The sequence below is a fragment of the Triturus cristatus genome, chromosome 7 (genome assembly GCF_964204655.1).
Source record: "Triturus cristatus chromosome 7, aTriCri1.1, whole genome shotgun sequence".
In the NCBI taxonomy this organism is placed as follows: Eukaryota; Metazoa; Chordata; class Amphibia; order Caudata; family Salamandridae; genus Triturus; species Triturus cristatus.
Genome location: NC_140590.1, coordinates 656,150,883 through 656,167,910, shown reverse-complemented (window position 1 = coordinate 656,167,910; position 17,028 = coordinate 656,150,883). Strand labels below are relative to the sequence as shown.

Genomic DNA, 17,028 nt, shown 5'->3' with positions numbered 1-17,028 from the left:
TAAGATTCATGGCAAGTTGACAACAGGATCAGCTAAAAGTGCTGCCTTTCAGAGTCAATACAGCATCAAGAGTATCCACAAAACGACTAGCAGTGGTTGCACATCACCTGCACTATAACACCATTCATGTGTGTGTACCTTTTCGACTGGCTGACAAAGAGAAAGAGAAGCAGTCACAAACAATGCCTATCGCATATTCCAGCTGCTGTGTCACTTCTTCACAGGCTAGGTTTCACAGTCACTGCCAACAAGTCACCTCTCTGCCTTTAGCAGTTACAATCCTTTTTAGGGGCAGCGTTAAACAGAACATCATGCAAAATCAATTCTAACTAGGCGAAAGAGAAATCATTTCAGAGGCAGCTCCCTCTTTATCAGACATCACATCCTCCAACAGTGAGAAAAATCATGAAACTACTGCCACATGCAGATGTATTCACAACAAGAGACTCTGTCTAGGCAATAGTCACAAGTTATGGGTCAATGAGAAGATCTAGGTTTTGTTGAGGACAAGGTTCACAACAATCTCAAATGGTGGTAAAAAAAAAATATGTTACTAGGCAGATTAGTGAGTCGACTTTCAAACACTGGTGCCTATTACCACAGATGCCGTTGTCCATTATTTCACCATGAGCTAAAGATCTAGAAAATTATTTGCAACTACTGAGCCAACACATTATTAAATGTAATCTGCTAGGCGACTGCCAGTCTGGGTTCAGGCCAGATCGTAGTACAGAAACAGCAATACTTTATATAGTGGATGATGCCCTACTTGCACTAGACTAAGACAAAACTTGTCTTTTAGTTCTTCTTGCCTCATCGTTTGATTTAAACACACTAAACCATGATAAATTGCTAGAACGTCTTGAAAATAGGATGGGATTATCGGGAGCTATTCTAGAATGGTTTAAATCTTTCTTGCAGAACAGAACGGAAAGATTTTTGGTAAATCAAAGACTTTCATCATCTTCCCCTAACCTGATTGGAGTACCGCAAGGCTCAACTCTATCCCCATCACTATTTAACCTATATATAGAACCTCTAACTGAAATACTACATATGTATGCAGATAACACACAGATTTATATTAAGATTTCGTCACTGGAGGGGATCAAGACAATGAATTAAACATGACCATTCAATGATTAACAAGCAATTAGCTCAAACTAAACATGCAAATAAACATCTAATATCCTCCAAAACGTTCTTCTGATATAAAGGAATGGACCAAGATAATCACTGCGCTAAATTGTACCCCAAACCTAGTGTTCTCAACCAAATCACTAGGATATAACCTTTGATAAGAACCTAAACATGCAAACCCACATGAACTCGTTGGCTAAAACTGCCTGCTTTCACTTGCGCTATCTTAGAAAACTGAAAACATTCATCGAAACAGCAAACCTCAAAATGGCAGTACAGGCATTAGTTATCTCAAGGATCAAATACAGATGTACAACACTATCAGGACTACCCAATACCTCAACAGCTCCACTAAAAGCTTGTCTCAATACGGCCACGAGGCTCATAACAGGATCGAGAAAATTCGACCACATCTCTCCACACCTGAAGGCTCTGAACTGCCATATGAAGCCAGAATTCAACTCAAACTGGCATGTATCACACACAAAGTGATACACTTCAAAACACCGATGTACCTAGCTCAGAAAACTGAGATAGTTGGAGGAGAAAGATCTTCTTGGAGCGCCAGAGATCTAGTGCTGAAACCTCCGTTCTTCCAGAAGAAGAAAACTTGCGACAGAGCATTCTCTGGAGCTGCACCTAGAATTTGCTCCCTCCAAACATTAGAAGAATCCCAACCACCTCAATATTCAAGAAGGAAGCTATGATCTTTCTAATGAGCACATTCCTACCATAAACAGCTGCAGACCAAACATATTAATGTCTGTTTAGAGGTTATCACATAATGCCTCTGGTTATGTAATCTGCTCTCTCCAGAAGAATCCCAAAATGAAGCATAATTGACCTATCCAACTTACATAAGAGAGACTAACCAAGTAACTAGCCAGAGGCATATGCACATTATAACTGTAACATTTAGAATCAGAATATTCACTATATTCATTTGAGTGTACCAAGTAAATATACTACGTATTCTTTAGGCTCATATACTATTTTAATTGCAAATGTCTTTTTACGCTCTCTAGTTATGTTTAAATGCCTTCTATCGAACTGTCACAACGATGAATACTATGAAGCGCTCCAATACACAATTAGGTCATGTTTGCACTATATAAAACACTGAATAAAAAAATAAATAAACCTCACCCCAGCCAAGGCACTTTTGTTCCCATTCACAGAAGCAATTCACACTTCCCAGTAGGCTGCCATGTGGCAGTTGGGGGGTTGACTTTGAAAGTCTACTAGAGGCTTTAGATGGAAAAATGCAAACTTTTTAGAAGTGGTATTTTGGAAATCGCTATTTAAAACCTTACATTAAAATTAAAATGAGCAGAAGAGGTATTTTTCTACCTGTTCCCAAACTGAATCTAACTCTTGTTAAGTGTAATAAGGTAAACCAGTGTTATCTATATAATAACATTTTAAAAATCAAGTCCATATTTTCGAATGTGGGATAGAAAGAACTATACAGAATTATTTAAACCACCTTCGAACACAACTGTCAATAGTTTATTGAAACCCTCAGTTTGACTGCCCTTCTCAAGAAACTGGCCAGAGTAAAACAAATATGATGTGTAGCCAACAATTGTAGACAAGCATTGGCATAGCCAACAGGTCTCGCTTTTGGGACCTTATATTATTTAGTTATGCAGCACAATATCCTTGGTGCAACATCATCTACTGTTGCATGGCTAAACACTTATAAGGTCCCAAAGGCGAGACCTATTGGCTATACCAATGCTTGTTATGCGCAGCAATACAAACAATTGGTGCTTAAGCAGGAAAACAACAAGTGTCACCGGTGTAAACAGCAGACTCTCACACTAATCACAGTTGGCCCTTGCCTCCTCGCATTGTGTGATCTTCTGCAAATCAGCTTTCTCTCCGACGCGATTCCCTTGCTCATAAAGATTAGGCAAAATATTACCTATTGCCACTAGGCGTTTTGCAGGGGCTGCTGTTAAGGTGTGTTGCTACCATGAACTGAGAACCCTATGAACAAAAAAAACATTTTTTAAAGCGCCGCTCATGTCACTTCTAAGTGTTTTAAATAGCAACAGTAACTGTTACCATTACTCATTGTAAAGATACAACATTTACCCACCTCAAGCCATAACATCCCAAGTCACAGCAATGTTTAACTCGCTGAGCCACCTTGCACAGTTACTATGTTCGGGAGATAGCTGTGTAGTGGTGAGTGCATGCATATACTAAGTATGTGCTTTAAATTTAATTTCTCCTTTTTAATCCGAATTAAATTCCAGGTATGCCCGAATATTTCCACCCTCATTGGCACGGAGATTTATACGTGGTGTTCTCTGATGGGCAGCTGCCATTTACAAGGGATGACTGAAAGCCCCCCTCTCGAGATTGGGCTATTTGCAATAAAATAGGCGAAAAATAAGTGATCAAACATACAAGATCAGGACAACGTGTGAGGCAAAATGACAGGCGGCTAAACAAAAAAAAAACAAGAAGCGCAAGCAACAATCCCGGGAGTTGTGTGCGCGCGAAAGGAGAGGCCTGTGCACGTTCACGCTCGCATGCACACAGGCTTTAGGCCACTCTGGTAGCACTTTGAAAATATGCTTACTAAAGGTCTCGCCTGAGCTAGCGCATGCGCTAGCGCTCAGGCGAGACCTAAAACACTAGTGTGCGTCTTATCTGGGTAAAGTTTTTTTATTTTTTATTTAGTGGCATTTCGCATTGCAAAAATAGCATCAAAAACAAGAAGAAAAAGGAACATGTGGCCCGCTGTTCCTATTACACATGTGCCCTCAGAAACAATCACAGTGACATTTACGCTTTTCACATTTAAAGTTGTACACATAAGGTGTTATTTATCATCATCTCCAGTTGACGTGGCTTGCTCCCTTGTAAGCAAATATTGCATGAGCGGTTCCCAAATGTTTTTGGGTCTAGAAGGGGCTGCCAGTTCCTCCGCATAACGTTTTAGGTTCTCCTTGCAGTACACAAAGTCTTTTATCCAATGTTCGGGCAGTGGAGCCACCTTGCTCTCCCAGTTCATTGCCACCCTTCTCTTTACGAACAGCAGTGCAATCTTTACAAATTTAAAAATTGCGCCCTTCAGATGTGGCGTAAGACACAAAAGACAAACCTGTGGGCTACATTGTAGGGTGGCGGTAGTCATAGTCTGTAGCCGGTGTACCACCTCCACCCGGAACTCGGACAGCTGCCCGCATTCATAGGCCAGATGCATGAAGTCCGCTTCCTGAGCCCCTACATGTATTGTTTTCCCAAAAGCCATATTTATGTAATCTGACTGGTGAATGTTATACTTGGTGGAGGTATTTGAAGTGAATGATGCACAAGTTGCCATTCAAAGTAAATGCGCCAGTGAGTTGGCAGCAATTCTCCCATTCCTTCTGCGTGATTTGGGGTTGAAGCCTATCATTTCAGCAAGCAAGGCTTCTGTCCTCAGTAGTGACCTTTTCGTCCCTGGCCACTCTATATAGTTTGGTGACTAATTTGTGCCGTGTAGGGCTAACCAAGAGCGACTGCAGTGTTTGCAATGTTGGTGGCTCTTCAGGAAAGGTGTGGTAGTGCGCTTGCATCGCCATCTTAAGTCTATGAAATGTGAACAGGAAGAGCGGCGACTTGTTGTGTATGTATTGTTGCTCCCCTTTCGTGAGAAAACTGCCATTTGGATACAAATGCTGCATTTTATCTATACCTGCAATTCTCAGGGTGTGCATTGCTCCACCTCGTGCGTTACCGATAATTTTGCATGATGCCCCACAGGGAGCTAAGGTACGTATAGTGGAAGCTTCGCTGCCAAGCGACCCATGGCCAGCCAAGCTGCGGTTGTGGTGTCTATAGTGTTAATATCCGTCTTGGGAGTCCCCCTATGGGAGTGCGACAATATGCATCTTAAAGGGATTGGGTGAGCATCTCCATCCTCCACCGCCACGTGAGGAATGAACTCATGATGACTGCACCAGTAATGTGCGTTTTGTGCTTGCGCACATAGGTAGTATAGATGCATGTCTGGTATGCTAAAGCCTCCTTTATTGTAATCGAGGATAAGTGTGTTCCGGCTCACACGGGGTCATACTAGCTTCCCCAATAACAAGCGTATATTTAAAAAATAAATTGATGGGTCAGTTTTATAGGTATGTTGCTAAACAAGTACAAGAATCGAGGCAGGACAATCATCTTAATGAGGGCTATTCGATCAGCTAGTGATAGCGGCATCCCCGTCCATCTAGCTACTTGTTGTTCCAGCGTGGTGCTTGCAGCACCATATTTTCCCTTACAACTATCTCTGGGTCATGATGAACCCATAGACCTAAGTAATTAACAGAGTCAGCAGACCACACGAGAGGAAACTCCAAAGCACGCCTGACTCGTAAGCCTCCCCATACAGGTCTAACAGGTGTGGTATTAGCTCATCCGTGAACTTCTTGTAGAATTCACTCGCGAGGCCATCCGGCCCTGGTGCTTTTTTGTTTGGTAAAGAGCGAATTGCCTCACGAATTTCAGCGGCCTCAATCTGCTGACAGAGTGTAGTATCCTGGTTTGTTATGGTTCATGATGTGCCAGTGGAATGCTGCCTGAATGATGCAAGATGGAATGTTGGGAGTGGGAACTCACAGTTGGAGAAGGGCTGAGCGCCTGGCTGGCTGCTCCTGGTGGGGCTGAATACTACTGTACTTCTAACCTTTAACCATTTTGAATAAATCTACATAAAAGTACATTCTGGATGTGGACTTGATTACTACACAGAGGTACTCCCGTTGCCCATTATACAGCCAGGCGATTGCACTATTTACCAGAAAATCTTCTAATTTGCTGGGATCTGTTCCACCTTTTGAAGTATACAGTTCAGCGTAGCAACTCCGAAACTGCGCAACTATTGCCTGCGGAGAATAGTGGTCCCTCCCGGAGTCATCTGTGATTTTTGTTAGGATGTGATTATCAGTTCTGGACTTAATCTTGGAGGCTAGGTTGTGCCCTGGTGTGCCCCCTTCACCGTATGCGCGGGCCACGTGTCTCTTAGACAGGTAGCGCACCTCCCCTGCCGCCAACTCATTGTATTCTAGGATTCGGCCTTTGATTTGAGCCAGTGTGTGTGCGCATGAGAAGACCTCATAATCCCGCTCAAGTTGCGTCGTCTCAACTTTAGAGAGCTGGCCACGAATATCTTCGAGTGTGCCTGTCATTGTGCTAATGCATGTGCCCCTGATGGTGGCCTTAAAGGCCTCCCAGAGTGTAGCGGTTTCACTCACCGACCCCTTGTTTACACTGAAGTATTGGACTATGGCCTCTCGAATCGTGGCTGTGTACAGCGGGTCTAGAAGTGCCTCAGCTCTAAATCTACATGTGAATTGGTGAGGGACGCACACCAGCATGTGTAGAGTGAGCCAGACAGGGTTGTGGTCAGATAGTGTTCTAGGTAACATGTCTATAGCAGTCCCCTATTCATTCACCCAGCAGCCGGTAATCTAGCCTCGACTAGCTGCTGTGTGCAGTTGATGTGTGTGTGCCCTCCAGCTTGTCAGTGTTGCGAAGCCTCCATGTGTCTACGAGTCCCAGCTCAGCCATCCGGCCATTGATAATATGAGCTGCCCTAGGTGATTGCCCAGCCTGCTTACTCGATTTGTCTTTGCTGTGGTCTAAGTGTGAGTTAAGGTCACCTCCCCATTTAATTTCAGCTCAGGCCAATCCCGCAGCACATTCATGATACCTGCAAAAAACCCCGGCTCGTCTGTATTGTGCCCGTAAACATTCACCAAATTTATAAGCAACCCTGCTAGCTTACCATGAACTATGGCGTACCTTCCGCCATCATCTGTGCAGGATTTGATCATTGTGAATGGGAGACCTTTCTTTAGGAGTATAATTACCCCTCTTGCGTGCGAGGAGTATGACGACGCCAAACGGTACCCAGCCCAGTGCAAGCCCACCCTGGTTTCAGTTTGTCTCGTCAGGTGCGTTTCCTGGACGAGAGTAACCCTAACGTTGTGCCTGTCCAAGTAGGCCAGTACTTGTCTGATTTTTTGGGGGGGGAGTTCAGTCCATGGATATTCCATGTCATACAAGATACTGGTATTTTATCCACCATTTTCATGCCAACTATCTAGTGAGACACGTATTACATCCATGAAGGAGGGCAAAGTATAGAACAGAAATTGAGTCCATGAAATCCAGCAGGCCACGTAACAACCCCATAATACCCTGGCACCCACCATCTCCACCATCCACTTCAGCACCCACAACTTGCCAAAGCCATCCCAGAAACAAAGAAACAAGTCTCAATTACATAACATAATCCGCAGATAGATACGGGGTGCACCCATGGGAGAACGCCAAAGCACATTCAACCTCCCAGATGAAAAGAAAGTGGCCGAACAGTTTAGAAAACCTCACTCATCTACTAGACGTCTAAATGAAGGAGGGTACATTTGTATACTCAGATTAGCAAAAGCATTTTACAATACTCACATACCAGTAGGGTAATATCCGATCTGGGGAGAAACAAGAAAATCGTTGATCAAACAGCTTACACGTGTGTCTATGTGCATATGCAGGTCTCAAGTGGCGTAGACCACCTCTGTGCATTGTTGTAGGACCCAGCGGACAGCATAGTACATACAGGCCAGTTGCATTCAATCCTCTTCCTCGTCCAGTGTGCCGGAGGTATCTCGCTGACTTCATTTGATGGATTTTGCATATTCCATAGCTGACTTGGGATTGGTGAAAACATTTGCTTTACTTTCTGTAGCAATGCGCAGCCGGACCGGGTACAACATAGCATAAGGAATGTTCTCTGCCAGTAGCCGTTTCTTCACGGGTTGATATTCCCTACGCGCTGTCTTGACCGCAGTAGTAAAGTCCGGATAAAATGCCAAGTTATTGCCCTGGTGACTAATGGTGCCTTTCTCACGGGACATTCGCAATACGGTATTGGGGTCCATGTAGTTTAATAGGCAGGCAATGATTGGTCTAGCCAGGGCACCCGGGGGGGGGGGGGGGGGGAGGAGAGCCACCAGGGATTGGTGATCTCTTTCAACGATCAGCATCGGAGATAATTGCTCCGTCCCAAAGATCTCACGTTGCATTTCCTCGACATAGGACTCCAGTCTCCCTGTGTTGGTCGATACCGGCAGGCCAATAATCCTTAGGTTGTTACGTCTAGACCTGCCTCCAGGTCTTTATTTTTAGCTTGGATGACTACAAGCACCTTCTCCATGTCCAGGGTTTTAAAGACCACGTTTTGTAGGTTATCTTCCGCATCAGAGAAGCGCTTTTCAGCTTCCCCAGTCTGGACGCATGCTTGTCTAATTTCGCAGACATGTAGTCCATTCTAATATTGAGAGCATCAATTTTGCCATCTATGGACTGCAGACTACTCTGCATGGCAAGGAGTGTGGCTTCAAGTAAAGATGGGCTCTCAGATGGGACATTCAGTTCCGAGTACGAGGTAGCTCTCTGCTGCGATTTACCAGGCTTTCGCAGCTCAAAGTTGAGGCGGGACTAGTTTCTGTCCGTTTTAACAATTTTTTCCCTTCCTGTGTGTTACAACTATAATCACCGGCCTCGTGATGTTGACCGGATAGCTCACTGTTATATTGGGCTCTCCAATCACAGCCGGAGGACACGTCTTATCAAGAGGGCCGCCAGCCAGCACCCTAGGACGTCTCTACGCACAGGGCCGGGAACACTGCTCACAGCATTCGCACCAGCCAGTGTTGGCTATCAGAAACTCAGCAGGAGGGCACGGCAGCATGGGCCCCCCTCTTGTAGGTGTCGGTGGCTGTGCAAGAGAGACACACTCCCACCTCTCAAAGTGGTCTGTGTCAACAGTGCTAATGGGTTCAAAGCAAATTGTGCCCCACCGTAGGTCCCGAACTTATGTTGATACCCGCTCCGGGGAGCAGCAAAGGATTCCCAGGCGCTGGAACCACGGTACTGGCGTCCAACACTAACTGGAACGAGTCTCAATAATGCGCCCTCTTCCAGCCGATAAATTTGCGCTGATGCAACAAAGTCCGGGGCTCACGTGCAGAGCGGGGCCGCGCCAGGAGGGGATCCTGGTCGCAACTCCACGCATGTGGAAGTGAGGAGGATAAGCTTAGGGCCAATATCGGCAACAGTTGTCACATAACACACAAGTACATAAATAAACCACACAACACTTTTTGTAAGTGGAGAAATATTGCTGCAGGTTTATTAGCATAACCAATATCCAAACATGGTGGGTTATCTTACGGGTGATCCCAGGGCAGGCCAGCCCCTATGCCGCCTGCCCGTCTGATGAGCCTAAATTACACCGTGGCGATCGCCGATTGGTGTATACCAAATATTGGGAGGGGCCACCCCTCCCATCCGTGAACCCCCAGTCCACTTGCTTACTCACGCCCCCCCCCCCCCGAAAGAGGTGGGCGGAGCGTATTTTGGCAGCCTCCGGTTGCTCAGACCCACAACCGCCCGTAGGACTAACGGGGCGCCGTAGTTCTTCCAGGGGACAACGCTAAGACATCCCTGGGTATCCTGGCTTAGCACCACGCTGTGCTGCTGCATGAAGTACCCTTGGTATCTGCAGACTCTGGATCGCCCTGTAACTCCTCCTGCAACACAAAGTAACATGTTAGAAAGCCTAACCCCCCCCCCCCCCCCCCTTTGTACCTCCGGATGCTGGGTAAGCGGAGGGGCGGGCAAGGCGAGACGAGAGGGACAAGAGGGCGAGGAAGGGGCGGGGACAGCATAAATACCCCTGCCCCCTCTGGAAGTAGCCATTTGCTGGACGTCTTCCCTGGCCGAACCCAGGGACTAGACCTCCCACCCCCAGTGCCTTCCTGTGGCACTAAGGAGGCTGCCCTTTTAGGGGGGCTGCTGCGCAACCCCCCGGGCAGCCTGCTGCGCAACCCCCCGGGCAGCCTTGCAATTCCCCTGGCTGCCCCCAGTGAGAGACCTCCGTATACAGGGGGCCGCACACCGAAGGTCTTGCACAGCCGGGCCAACGCAGCAGCGATCACTTATATTACCTGGTATACAAAAGCCAGTCTGCAATGTTCACGGCAGTATCAGAGTCTCACGGGACACCGCGACCACTGCACAGCATCAGAGATTGCTGCCACAGGAATCGCGGGGAGTGTGCATGAGCCGCCAGCTTCGCCGTGGTCACACCCGGCCCGCCTCCAGCTGATTATTCACAGGCTCGGCCGGGCACCGGGCCGATAGTCAGGTCGCAGGCCTCTTGCCGGTGCCTTCAGCACACGCAGTTCCCACACAGTTTCGCCTCCCTGGCCCAGCAGAGACAACCGCTGGTTCACAGGGCCGCCACGTTGCTGGCGAGGCTGCGGCGAGTCGCAAAGTGCAGGGTTCCTGGCGGATTGTCACATTTTCTGCCCCAGAGCAATCCACGCTAGCACAGCCACATTACCCTCCACATACGGGCGCTAGATGTCGCCGAGGGAGTAGGATTATGGGCAGATTGAAAGTTCGGATGGTGGAGCTGCAGTAGGGCGCAGCCATCTTGCCTGGTGCCCTTTAGCGCCCCCCTGTATGGGTAACGTTAAGGCCCTTTAAAAGTGAGGCTAAAAAATTGACTCCTCAAGTATGCATGAAACCTAGAAAAAAATATAAAGTACAGCATGTCTTCTGTAGGAATAGAATTGTATTTACAAGGGTGTAAAATGCCGACCCAATGCCAGCCACCCAGGACTGCACATAGGCAGTGGATCAAATTAGCCTAAGTCTGAACAAGAGAAATCACTGGCTGGAGCTATGCACCATAATCAGACAGGGCTCTGTAAACAGAGCAGATTTCAGGATAGCGGAGGAATGTACCGTAGATTTCAATAGCTGCTCTGCCTCCCTAACATAACTCAACCATTCAATCTGAATTACCCTATCCAACTTTAAACAGTACCTTACAATATCTTTTTTAACGGAAGGACCACTGGCAGGCCACACAGAGAACCGCCTAAGCAAGGGGCAGAAGGCAAGAAAGTCTGAAATATAGCCATTCCCAATTCTTCAGGAACTAGAAAGCTTGCGGTCCTCAGAGGAAGAGCGAGAAGGAACCTAAAGAAAAAAGTCTCCATTATTAGCAAAGTACGCATGTCTGCGTGGAGGCTTGGTATATCTTACGCATAGTTGTAAATGGTGTGGAGCCAAGCTTGGATGCAAAGTCTGAAACTGCAGCAGTGACTTTAAGCAATGAAAACTGTTTAATGGATAAGGTAGTAGATCAGGATCCTGACTGATCAAACTGGACCTCCAAATAAGGGAATGCGGATACCCTTGTGCTTTCCCTGACAGTCAACAAAATATTGCTGGCAGTATTTATCTAAGGGTGCACTATCATGATATAGGATTTACTTGAATTTATAGAGGGATCCAAAAAAGTCATAAATTCCTCAAAAGAAAGTAATAAAAGTTTTAAACTAAGAGATGCACTGGCTAACAAGACCTCATCATCGAAATATGACAGTGCTGCAATCGGCCTAGTGCCTACTAGTAGCATTCATTTACAGGCCCTGGGCACATGTAGTACTATATAATAGGGACCTATAAGTAAATTAAATATACCAATCAGGTGCATACCAATTCTACCATGCTAAAAAGGAGTGCACAAGCATTTTACCACTAGCTAGCAGAAGTAAAGAACACACAGTCCTATAGCCAACAAAAACAGGTTCAGCTAAAGAAGGAAAAAGGAAAAAAAAATCTGGGGTGAACCTGCAGGAAGGGCAATGTTAAATATGCGGGAATTATCAGTCGGACAATAATATTATTTCAAGCACGTTTTCCTTTATTCATCTTGTTTAATCACATATTTTAGCATTCGTCCCTTGAATTTGTCTCTGTTCTTCTCAGGTTTACGAAGGCCAGGACCGTCAGGAAGTCGAATGCCCATCAAACAAAAGAGAACGCCACAGGTAAGTGCTTTGCTTTTTACTTGTTTCTTTTATTTCAGGAAGGGATCATGAGGAATGACAGCCTATTCATGCCACCTAATCTGTCACCAAGTGTTGAATGTTCTTTTAAATCAAAAGGGAAATAAATTGGATTTTATAACTAATGAACTTCTCCCTTGTTTGGGGAATTAGCTTAACTGAAAAATCCAATGGTAAGGGAAAAGTAAAATGCCTTTATTATCTCTTCTATCCTCCCGTCTATACTCACTTTGCCACTGGATTCAAGCTAGCCTGGCTGATGAGGGCTCTTAGCCCGTAACTGGTCCCAGGATGCTTGTTTCTGGTCCAGGGAAAACCTGGTTTGGCAGTTCGGGCTGGACTGTTCCCATGAGGCACAGGGTCAAGACTGATTTACATATATATATAGCATATATTACATATAGCTATGTCTGAAGCTATGTCTGAACTGGCAAAGTGAGCTAAAGAACGATGATGGATTCAACCCAGATCTGTGACTGGGGGTGAGTGTCTGAAAAGGTTCAGTGCTCCGTCCATCATCTCCTTGTGTTTGCATAATTTAGTGGTTAGGCATTATTAATTCAAGTTTCTGCTTCGCACTATCCTCTAATTCTGGTTCACTCCCTATTCTCTGTACTTTATTATCTCTTCCAACTGCAAGCGAGCATGTACCCGGAATGTAGTAGGTGGCTTGCTCGGAAGCTGGCCTCTCTTGTTTCTCTTGCGGTCCCAGTTTTTTTTGTTTCCCAGTACCGTGGTCTCGATCATGGCATCCTCTACCTCGGTCCGGGTGTTCTGCTCCGATGCGCACTCTCCACCCTCTTCTTTTTCCTCTTCCAATTGCTCCATTCCTTTAATCACATCTTTCATTTGGCCCACGTGGTCTGCTGCATCTGAAGATTTAATGGGTCCAATCCCATTTGGTCAAGTGTTTAAAGCCTGACTTCCGTCCCACAAGGATTTATTTGTTTCATACTTTGTATTATGATCTCCTGTCCCTGGCTGACAACAGAGAAGAGAAGACTAATTATGGCTGGTGCTGGGTCATCTTGTCCCCCACCCACCTTGCTCCGGATGCATACTGTAACGACATGCAAATTTCCAACACTTCCCCCTTCAACTAATAACCCAATTTCTCACATTGTTGTTCAGCAGAGGGATCCAGGTCTGGTCTTTTGCAGTACCACTTAGTCATTTAAGTTAAAATCGAAAATCCCCTTTTAAAGTGAAATCAAAAGTCAACTGTGTTTTTAAATTATCCTTTTTGGATAATTGGTAAATTTAGAAGTTTCCTAAATCCACCACTTCCCTCAACTTTAGGTACCTGTTTATGAAAAGATGGAAGTGGAGCGGTGCAGCTTTTTTTTTTATTATTGGCATTTCAGAAGTATTCAATACAGAAATCAAAGACATAAAATCCCCCAGACTGTAGCACAACAACATCCATCATCTAGTAAGCGCATATCGTACAAGTTACCAGCAATCAACATATGTGACAAGTATAAGACGATGCAGATCTAATCCAGTGGATTTGCTTGTAAATAGTCAATTAAATACAACCAATAGTCTCGAGGCTGGGCTCCGGTGGACAGCTCCTCCAAGTATGTATGTAATCTTTCTTTACAGTATGTCAGATCCTGCAGCCATTGTCGAATCGTAGGGGACATTTTACTATCCCAGCACTGTGAAATTCTCCACTTTGCTAGCAATAAAGCAATCACACAGAACTCATGCACTTTCGTGCAGGACCATGCGAGATGTATAAAGTCATCCTCATCTGCCTTGCAGCGCTTACATGTTGCATCTGTTCGGAGGCCGTATGCACATAACCTGGCCAGCGTATAGTATGTTTGGTGTAAATATTTATAGTGTACCATCCGCAAATTGCCATTTGGTGTAAGCATTTCAGTGAGAGCACATGTCGCGACCCACTCCTCCTTCGTAAGAGGTGTCTCTAGCACTCCATTCCATTTCTCCATCGCATGTAACGTCGTAGAATCTATATCCTCCTGCAGTTTAGTGTATAATCTAGAAACCATGTGGGCATTGCTAGGTGTAGTAAGCAGCCACTGTAATGTTAACATCTGAGGTGGTTCTGCAGGATATGAAGGATATAGTGTTTTAATCGCTTGCTGTAGCCTATAATAGGTGAATCGGAACAACAGGGTTTGATTACTGATGTGTGTAAGGTCTTTTGGTGCCCTAAAAGTACCATCGTGATACAAGTCTCCCAATTTATCTATGCCCACCCGTTTTAGCTGTTCCATGCCCACTTGCTCTTGTGTGACTGATCGTTCTGGATGGTACAATAGTGGTAGTGCCGGAGCATAGAGCGGCAATTTGCCAGCTAATTTCCCCATTCTGCGCCAGGCGGCATTTGTCGTGTCTATGGTGTTTATGTCGCGTTTATACAGAGGTGGTCTACAGTGAGTGAGGATAGCCGACAGGGGTACAGGGAGTGCGTCCCCTTCCTCTATAGCAACATATGGGATCGCATGATACCAATAGTGCGCAAACTGCGCTTGGGCACATAAAAAATAAAGCAAAAAGTCTGGGACCGTAAATCCACCACGTGAGTGTGGTAGCGTAAGCGTATGCAGTTTAATACGAGCCTGCTTACCGGCCCATATCAGTCTAGTCACCATCGCAGACAAACTCTTAAAAAACACCGATGGGGGAGTGATTGGAATGTTATTAAAAAGATAAAGAAATGTAGGTAAGACTACCATTTTGACAATCGCTAATCGATCCGCTAATGATAACGGCAGTTGTATCCAGCGTCCTATTTTGTCCTGCATGGCGTCAAGTGCCCTACCATAATTTGTGGGAATCACCACCTCCGGATCTCGGTGGTACCAGACTCCCAGATATTTAACTGGGTCAGTTTGCCATTCCAGAGGGAATTCAGTTTGGTGCGGAAGCGTTGTCTCCGTTAGCGGCATGAGGATGGATTTGGACCAATTGATGTGAAGCCCTGAATGCCGACCAAAACAAATATATTCCCTTAACAGAGGGGCTAAGTTGTGCTCTGGGTCACGCACATAAAGCATCATGTTGTCCGCATAAAGAGATATATGCAAGGGGCGCTGCGGAAATTGGAGTGCTGAATAGTGATGATACTGCCGTATCTTACAGGCAAGCGGCTCAAGAGCGAGTGCAAAGAGCAAAGGGGACAGTGGGCAACCTTGCCTCGTCCCCCTTGCTATCGGAAGAGCCTCTGATAGATAATTGTTGACTTTAATACGAGCCGTAGGCTCAGCATATAATATTTGCACCCATCTTAGAAAAATCGGAGGGAATCCCATTCTTTTTAGCACAGTAAATAAATATGGCCATTCAATAGAATCGAATGCTTTGGCAGCATCCAATAGCACCGCTACAGCTTTGGTACTGGGAATTAAGTAATGCGAGAGCGCAAATAAAGTTCTGGTGTTGTGAGTTGTTGTTCTAGTAGGGATAAAGCCAGCCTGGTCCGGTAACACCAGTCTGGTAATTAGAGGTTGCAATCTGGTGGCTAGGAGTTTAGCCAATATCTTAGTATCAACATTGATGAGGGACAACGGACTACGAGATTCGCAACATTCCTGATCTTTATTTGGTTTCAAGAGTGCAACAAGCACAGCTTCTCTCAATGTGGGTGGTAATAATTGCTTATTGTGCGCATCGCTATACATCTCCACCAGATGCGGCGACAATAGGTCGACAAAGTGCTTATAAAATTCACAGGTGAACCAGTCAGGGCCAGGCGCTTTGCCATTATGCAGTGATTTTATAATTCCCACAACTTCTTCCACCGTGATGGGTGTGGACAGATGTTCTCTATGTGTATCGGATAGCCAGCCATGCTATCGCCACATCCTCAGCCGGTGCAGCCGCACCACGCACAGCATACAATTCACCATATGTTCTCACAAATTCACGCAGTATTCCCTCTGCATCTCTATGGACCTCCCCTTGCGTATCTCTGATCACTAGGACTACTGGTGGTGGACGACCTGTGCATATCTTGGATGCCAATATCCTTCCTGGCCTACCCCCTTCCCCGTACGCCCATGCTATTTGGCGTTTCGATACATATTTCAGTTCATCCTCTGCGTACGTTTGATAGTCCGACAACACCACTCTGATATCACCTAATATTTTTACATTCTGTGTGCTTTCATAATCCCGTTCTAGTGTTTTTAGTGTGCTCTCACATCTACCCAGCTGCTGGCGTATATCCTATAAAATACCAGCACTGGTACTAATGCATACCCCTCTGAGTGTCGCTTTGAAAGCTTCCCAAAGTAGACCAGGGTCCTCTGTGCTGGGTTTATTTAATCCAAAATATTCGGTTATAGCTTGACTGATAGTATCAGAGTATACCAAGTCTAGTAACGCTCCCAAGTTAAATCGCCAAGTGTAAGGGGGCGGTGTATAGTCTGGTATGATGATGGAAAGTAACACTGGATTGTGGTCTGATATTGTTCTAAGCATATGTCTCACCTCTCGCGTCCATAATAGTACGTCACTAGTGCCCAACCAATAGTCTATGCGAGACCAACTATGGTGTGCCGCTGTAACATGTGTAGCTTCCCGTTCACTCGGATTGCGGTTTCTCCAGATGTCATGGAGATGCGCTTCGCTCATAATATTATGCGACACCTCCATCGCACGCCGATGTGGCTCCCTAGTGGTTGCGGATCTATCTAAGTCATCACTCAAGGCCACATTGAAGTCCCCCCCCAGCAAATAGCCATGCCTGACAGGTCATTTAGCTTACGCCACATGGCATGATAAAATTCTGGATCATCCACGTTTGGACCATAAGTATTAATAAGAGCTATCCGTTGTCCCCGTAGTCTCCCTACAATGATTACGTACCTCCCTAGTTAGTCCTGTGTAATATTTTCTACGTGGAGTTGTGTCCCCTTTTTGATCAAGATAAGAACCCCTCTGGAATAAGATGAGTAGGAAGGACTGTACACCGCTTCAGCCCAATTAC

At 45.6% G+C, this 17,028-nt stretch overlaps 1 protein-coding gene across 8 annotated transcripts in view; it reads right to left on the bottom strand.

Moving 5' to 3' along the window:
• ARSG (arylsulfatase G) overlaps nt 1-17,028 on the bottom strand; it is a 1,970,563-nt gene that overhangs the window by 1,658,029 nt on the left and 295,506 nt on the right. The gene's annotated exons all lie outside the window — the stretch shown is intronic.